Source organism: Lolium perenne, chromosome 6 (genome assembly GCF_019359855.2).
Source record: "Lolium perenne isolate Kyuss_39 chromosome 6, Kyuss_2.0, whole genome shotgun sequence".
NCBI lineage: Eukaryota > Viridiplantae > Streptophyta > Magnoliopsida > Poales > Poaceae > Lolium > Lolium perenne.
In genome coordinates, this window is record NC_067249.2 from 231,930,992 (window position 1) to 231,938,587 (window position 7,596).

The 7,596-nt window shown below is 49.8% G+C and overlaps 1 non-coding gene across 1 annotated transcript; it reads left to right on the top strand.

The window, feature by feature from the left end:
- Window positions 1-4,676: 4,676 nt before the first annotated feature.
- LOC127311002 (small nucleolar RNA Z247) lies at window positions 4,677-4,812 on the top strand. The gene has a single exon (XR_007857497.1). It is a non-coding gene; the product is annotated as a small nucleolar RNA Z247 (small nucleolar RNA).
- The last annotated feature ends 2,784 nt before the right edge of the window (window positions 4,813-7,596 follow it).

Below are 7,596 nucleotides of genomic sequence, written 5' to 3' on the forward strand. Positions count from 1 at the left end.
CGGTGTGGTAGTGGCTGCATCGCAGGAACACCTAGGCGGCGGTACGGTCGAGCTTTGTGGCGGCTAGGGTTTCTTTGGAGGAGTGGATGAGGAAGAAGAACGCGCGCCCCCTTTATATAGGCCAGCGGCATGCGGTGGCCGCAGGACGCGTGGCGTCGCCATTAATGTGGTTGGCGGAGGTGGGCGGCCGCTCGGCAGCCGAGGCATCGTCGCCATTAACGTGGCGCAGAGTGCTATGAGCGGGCGAATTCTGCTGGTTCTCTTCTACTTTTGCCCATCGTGGGGATGGGGAAGGCAGAGGGAAAGATCCTGGATTTTGTTGCAGTTCTGGGAAGCGGGATCATCCAACAGCTGCAATCAAGGAGATCATCGGGAGCACACCCTCGGCGGCAACTCGTCGACGGCCTGGTGCCGTCCTGCCGCCGACTCTCATGGCCGAAGGGCGGCCGCTCCGAGCGCTGGCTCCGGCAAACTGCCGGTGCTACCTCAACTACTTCCTCCAGGCCAGAGAGCCAGAGGGGAAGATCTTCCTCAGCACCGTCAAGGCGTCCATCACCTGCCTTGTCCCAAGTGGTTCTGTTCCCGGTGACGGCTTGGGTGGCCATGGCGGCGAGCTTTTCGTCAACATCGGTGGAGAAGGACTTGATGGCGTTTCCACATTTCTTTGCAGGGTCCTTTGTGAAAAACTAGAGGGTGTTTTCGTAATTTTATTTCTCTTTGAATCCCTCGGTGTAACTTGTAATCCCACCGCTCCTCATTAATGCAGTTTCTAGGGCCTTCTAGGCCCTCCCTGTGTTCAAAAAAAAAAAAGCTAGAGCCAATTTTACTGGAAGGATAGGTATAGTTTTGACAAACCGGAGCTGGTGCATACTCGGAACCGGCGTCCAGCGCGCTCGTGACCGAGATGGACTCCGGCATCCATTGCCGTTTCGGCTTCCAATCCGCTACTATGCTTTATGCCCTCATGTATCTATAAATTAGCCCACCCTACACGCGAAACACAATCGATCGACTACGGCAGTCTCCTTTGCTTTTTGTCAATCAAATCAAAGTTTCGATTCGAGGATGACACAACAAAGAGAAACGTTTCGAGGAGAAGCGGCAGAGAACGAGATGTCAACAGCGGCGGAGAACGAGATGTCGACCGTGGCGGAGAAGGAGGCGTCGACCGCGTTGGCAAACCTCAAGGCAGCGGCGCGCCGGGGCCTTGGTGTGTATCTACGCTGGGAGGATGCGATCTGGAGGCCTCTGATTGTTGCAGGGGTTGCGGTGATGTACATGCTTCTGACGACGGTGATCGCCGAAAGTCGAGCAAAAGCTGGAGTTTCCCCAATCTACACCCTGTTCAACTATATTTTTATGGTTGCCATGCTGATTATAGTATGCATTGCTCCCCGTAGGAACTGAAATTGCTCCAGCCTTTTCATGTGTGGAAAAGGATGTACCTAGCTAGCGTTTTGTTGATTTTGTTTTCATGACGTACTAGGTATATCTGTACTCTTATGAAGAAAATAGAATCACACTTCTTTACATGGATTCATCATTCGCGAGCAAACTTTTTTGGCTGCCTTTTCCTTACAACGCAAACCGAACGTGTAGTCATAATTCGACACTTACCCACTGTATCATCGCTTCGTCAACGTCTCTTTCACCGACTCGGTTGGCATGATTGTTTCCCGAACATATTCCTAGAAGAATCCGCTATAGTTTGCCAGCAATATTTGACTACCAATAGCATTGTTCCCCACATATGACCATCCTCCTCAACGGCATCCCGGGCAACAGGGCCGAGCCGGCAAAATCCGGGGCCCTGTGCGAAACTTTAAAACAGAGCCCTATGGTATTAGAAAATTTTGACTATTCAATTATTATAATATCAGAGTATCTTCAACCTTCGAAATGAAATCTTCAAAAATATTCTCACAATCAATCTTCTATAAAAGAGATGAATAGAAGTACAACACAATTAAATAAATTTAGGAATTGGGATTGGAGAACACCTAGGCTAGTACCGTCTAGGGAACTAGTAGGGAAAAGAAGAAGAAAAAAGCAAGAAAGATGCATGCAAGAGGACATATAACTGTTGATGATCAACAAAAGATCAATCGGAGGAACCGAGGAAGACTCGCAGAACAATAAAAGTGCCACGGAAAGAGGTAGTGAGCCGACGATCAAGATTTCTCGGATACGGTGATACGGATATGAATACCGCAATACGTCGATTTTTCAAAAGCACAGATACAGAGATACGTTTGTATATATAATACTCCCTCCGTTCATTAATAGATGTCGGATGGTTCGTCTAAATTCGGACATATCTATGCACTAAAGTGTGGCTAGATACATTTGAATTTAGACAATAAAATTACATCAAAAAATGGACAGAGGTAGTAACATATATATACAAATTACTAATTTTTTACAAGAAAAACTACTATATAGGAGTATAGAAGTACCTAAAAGTTGTTTGCACAATAGCTTGACAACTCCAACACTCTCTTTGTCGCTGCTCCACCTAACTCCGAAATAACAATTTAGTTTATTTTTTAAAAGATGGAAAATCAGTTGATACGTATGAGCGTATCTGTGCAACATAGCCGGGGAAAGGCGCAGTGACGCCCAATGGCAGAAGTCGCGTCGCTTCGTTGAGGGAGCCAATCGATCCAAATCCCGTCTATCGCGCTGGCTCTCTGACTCTCTCCGGTCGATTCCCGTCAGGCCTGACGGGAGACACGCTTCAATTTCCAAGTCCAAGTTGTTACGGTACAGTTTGATTATTTTTTTAGCTGATCGAATCAATGTAGATCTATACCAAAATTTGGGGCCCCCAAAAAAACTGGGCCCTGTGCGGCTGCACAGTTGGCACTCCTGCCCGCTCGGGCCTGCGGGCAAGTGGATCAGGTGCCTCCGTGGGCTGTGCCAGGGTGGCCCGTTGTCGCCCTACCTCTTCCTCATCGTTGCTAATCTTCTCTAGCGCCTGATCCAGACCGACGATGTGCTTCAACACCCCCTCGCCGATGGAGCAACGTGCCCCGTGCTCCAATACGCCAACGATACTCTCATCATCCTATGGGCCGCCTCAAGCACCTGCTCCACAGGTTCAATCGCGGGACTGGGCTTTGCGTCAACTACCACAAGAGTACCCTCGTGTCCATGCACGTCGAGGACGACATCCTCTCCGACATCCAGCATGTGCTACAGTGCCGCGTGGAGGGTTTACCCTAGACTTACGTAGGCTTACCCCTCCCCACCGAGAAGCTCGGGCTCGCGGCCTTCTTGCCGCTCATCAGCAAGGTTGACAAGTACCTGCAGGGTGGCGCGCGTTGCTGCTCTCGCCCGGTGGGCGCCTCGTGCTCCTGAATGTTGTCCTGGACGCTCTGTTGGCCAATGCCATGGGCGCTCTCGCCCTCCCGTCTGGGGTGATCACCGCCCTCGACAAGCTACGCCCTGCCTTTCTCTGGGCTGTCGTAGACCGTGTCTATGGCACCCAGTGCCTGGTGGCATGGGACATGGTGTGAAGATCCAAGGCGAGGGTGGCCTAGGGTGTGCTCGCTCCAGTCCTAGAACACTTGCCTCCAGGTGAAGCTTCTACATCGCCTCGACTCTGCCATCGATGAATCCTGACCCCCCCCCCCCCCCCCCGAGTCTGGTCTAGCCTCAACAGCGCTCCTGTGGACTCCACGGGGCGCTCGTCGGCGTTGTGCAGTGTTAGGCTATGTAATACCACCGTATAATACCGGTATAGAGTAGTACTCTAACCGGTATTATACCCCTCCGTAATGCCACGTATGGGGCTGTTCCATACTCATATATAACACGCAACCGAGCCTAGGGAGAGGGTATCGTTCCCGTCACAATTGACATGGTATCAGAGCAATCTTTCTCCACGACAATCAGCTCCGAAAAACCAAAACCCTAAACACCGCCGGCGATCGCCGTGCTCAACCAAAACCACGATTCAACAAACAACCAAGACAAGACCCCGCGGTACTCCTCGCCGCCGTCCCCAGAATTTTTTCCAACAAAAAACCTACAAACCCGCCGCCGCCGATCAATCTGATCCACCGCCGCCCTTGACATCAAGAAAACCCAGTTGCCGCCGATCGATCTGATCCGCCGCCGCCCTCGACATCAGCAAAACCCTGTCGCCGCCGATCCCTCCGATCCGTCACCGCGCACAGATGGTTTTGTCCTCCAACATGTCCACCATGGCATCCCTTGCATCCGCGCTTGGATCGCCTCCGCTGGAGAAACTCTCCCGCGACAACCACCTTTTTTGGAAGGCTCAAGTGCTCCCGGCTCTCCGTGGCGCACAAGTGATGGGGCTCCTGGATGGTTCCAATCCCGCCCCGCCCAAAACCATTGAAGCTGAAGACGAGAACAAGAAACCCATCACGATCCCCAATCCGATCTATGGTCCTTGGCTTGCCCGTGACCAGACCGTGCTCAGCTTTCTCATGAAATCTCTCAACTCGGATATCCTCGCTCAAGTTCTTGGTCTTGAGCATGCACATGAGGTATGGAAAACCATTGAAGACTTGTTTCAATCTCAGTCTCGTTACCGTGTGAATATGCTGTGTAGTTCCCTGGCCAATACCAAGAAACTTGACAAAACAGCGTCTTAGTTCATTACCTTGATGAAAGGATTTGCCTTCGAGCTTGCTGCCATTGGTAAGAAGGTCGATGATGACGAGCTCAAAGGATATATCCTAGCTGGTCTTGATGGCGAGTATACCTCCCTTGTTTCCTCCATCAATGTGGTTCCCACAACTACTCTGAATGACATGTGTTCCCAGCTCCAGGCCTTTGATCAGGGCCAGCTTATGTTGAAGGAGAACAACACCATACCCACTGCCTTTGAGACTCTGCCAATGCCGCTGCTCGTCGTGGCCCTGCACCTCATGGTCACCAGGACTACCGCTACGATGGTCACCGTGATCAGCCTCGCCGTGATCGGGATGGGCGACAGGACTATCGCCGAGATGATGGATATCGCGGTGATGGCCGTGACACACAGCGCCGTGATGATGGTGGGCGGTATTACCGTGATGATGGGCGCCGTGACGGTCGTCGTGATCAGCGCCGTGATGATGGAGGGAGGTACCGTCGGGATGACCGTGGTGCTCCCAAGGGTGGCCGTGGTCGTGGTCGGACCCCCACCCCCTACGTTGACACCGAGTGCCAGATTTGCAAGAAACATGGCCACCCTGCGAATCAGTGCTGGTGGCGCTACTCTGACCGTGACAGTGATGATGATGATGACTCTCGCTCTCGTGAGAAGGGCGCCTATGGGGTTGACACCAACTGGTACATGGACAGCGATGCTACTGATCATATAATTGGGCAGCTCAACAAGCTTCACACTCGAGACAACTATCAAGGCCGTGATCAAGTCAACAATGCTAGTGGTGCAGGTATGAAAATTGAGCATGTTGGTCATTCAGTACTGCATACCCCTCATAGTTCCTTGCATCTCAAAAACATTCTCCATGTTCCTAGTGCATCCAAAAACTTGCTTTCTACACATAAAATTGCTCTCGATAATGATGCCTTTGTTGAATTTCACCCATTTTTATTTTTGATCAAGGATCAGGCCACCAAGAAAATCCTGTTTAAAGGCACATCTCATGGCGGCTTATACCCTCTTGTGCCCATTGCCGCTGGGTCTTCCAAGCATGCCTTCCTCACCAACAAGCCGTCCTCTTCAACATGGCATCGTCGTCTAGGGCATTCGTCATCTTTTATTGTTCAACAAGTTCTTAGAAGAAATAAACTCGAGTACTCGCCAGAAATAAATCCTTATGTGTGTGATCCTTGCCAACAAGGGAAGAGTCACCAACTTCCCTACCCCACCTCCACTAGTGTATCCACTGTTCCTTTGGAACAAGTGTTCTCTGATGTATGGGGTCCTGCTCCAGCTTTGATACGTCTCCGACGTATCGATAATTTCTTATGTTCCATGCCACATTATTGATGATATCTACATGTTATATGCACATTTTATGTCATATTCGTGCATTTTCTGGAACTAACCTATTAACAAGATGCCGAAGTGCCAGTTGCTGTGTTTCTGCTGTTTTTGGTTTCAGAAATCCTAGTAACGAAATATTCTCGGAATTGGACGAAATCAACGCCCAGGTTCCTATTTTCCCCGGAAGCATCCAGAACACACGAGAACCGCTAGAGAGGGGGCACAGGCCCACCAAACCATAGGCCGGCGCGGCCAGGGGGGGCCCGCGCCCCCCTATAGTGTCGGCGCCCCTTCGACCTTCTGACGCCGCCTCTTCGCCTATATAAAGCCCCTGGACCTAAAACCTCGAGACGGAAAAGCCACGGTACGAGAAACCTTCCAGAGCCGCCGCCATCGCGAAGCCAAGATCTAGGGGACAGGAGTCTCTGTTCCAGCACGCCGCCGGGACGGGGAAGTGCCCCCGGAAGGCTCCTCCATCGACACCACCGCCATCTTCATCAACGCTGCTGTCTCCCATGAGGAGGGAGTAGTTCTCCATCGAGGCTCGGGGCTGTACCGGTAGCTATGTGGTTCATCTCTCTCCTATGTACTTCAATACAATAATCTCATGAGCTGCCTTACATGATTGAGATTCATATGATGATGCTTGTAATCTAGATGTCGTTATGCTAGTCAAGTGAATTTTACTTATGTGATCTCCGGAGACTCCTTGTCCCACGTGTGTAAAGGTGACAGTGTGTGCACCGTGTGGGTCTCTTAGGCTATATTTCACAGAATACTTATTCACTGTTATGAATGGCATAGTGAAGTGCTTATTTATATCTCTTTATGATTGCAATGTGTTTTGTATCACAATTTATCTATGTACTACTCTAGTGATGTTATTAAAGTAGTTTTATTCCTCCTGCACGGTGTAATGGTGACAGTGTGTGCATCCGTGTTAGTACTTGGCGTAGGCTATGATTATGATCTCTTGTAGATTATGAAGTTAACTATTGCTATGATGGTATTGATGTGATCTATTCCTCCTACATAGTGTGAAGGTGACAGTGTGCATGCTATGTTAGTACTTGGTTTAGTCGTATTGATCTTTCATGCACTCTAAGGTTATTTAAATATGAACATTGAATTGTGGAGCTTGTTAACTCCGGCATTCAGGGTTCGTGTAATCCTACGCAATGGTGTTCATCATCCAACAAGAGTGTAGAGTATGCATTTATCTATTCTGTTATGTGATCAATGTTGAGAGTGTCCACTAGTGAAAGTCTGATCCCTAGGCCTTGTTCCTAAATACTGCTATCGCTGCTTGTTTACTGTTTTACTGTGTTACTACTGCTGCGTTACTACTGCTTGTTTACTGTCCTGGGCAAAGCACTTTTCTGGTGCCGTTGCTACTTATTCATACCACCTGTATTTCACTATCTCTTCGCCGAACTAGTGCACCTATTAGGTGTGTTGGGGACACAAGAGACTTCTTGCTTTGTGGTTGCAGGGTTGCATGAGAGGGATATCTTTGACCTCTTCCTCCCTGAGTTCGATAAACCTTGGGTGATCCACTTAAGGGAAAACTTGCTGCTGTTCTACAAACCTCTGCTCTTGGAGGCCCAACACTGTCTACAGGAAAA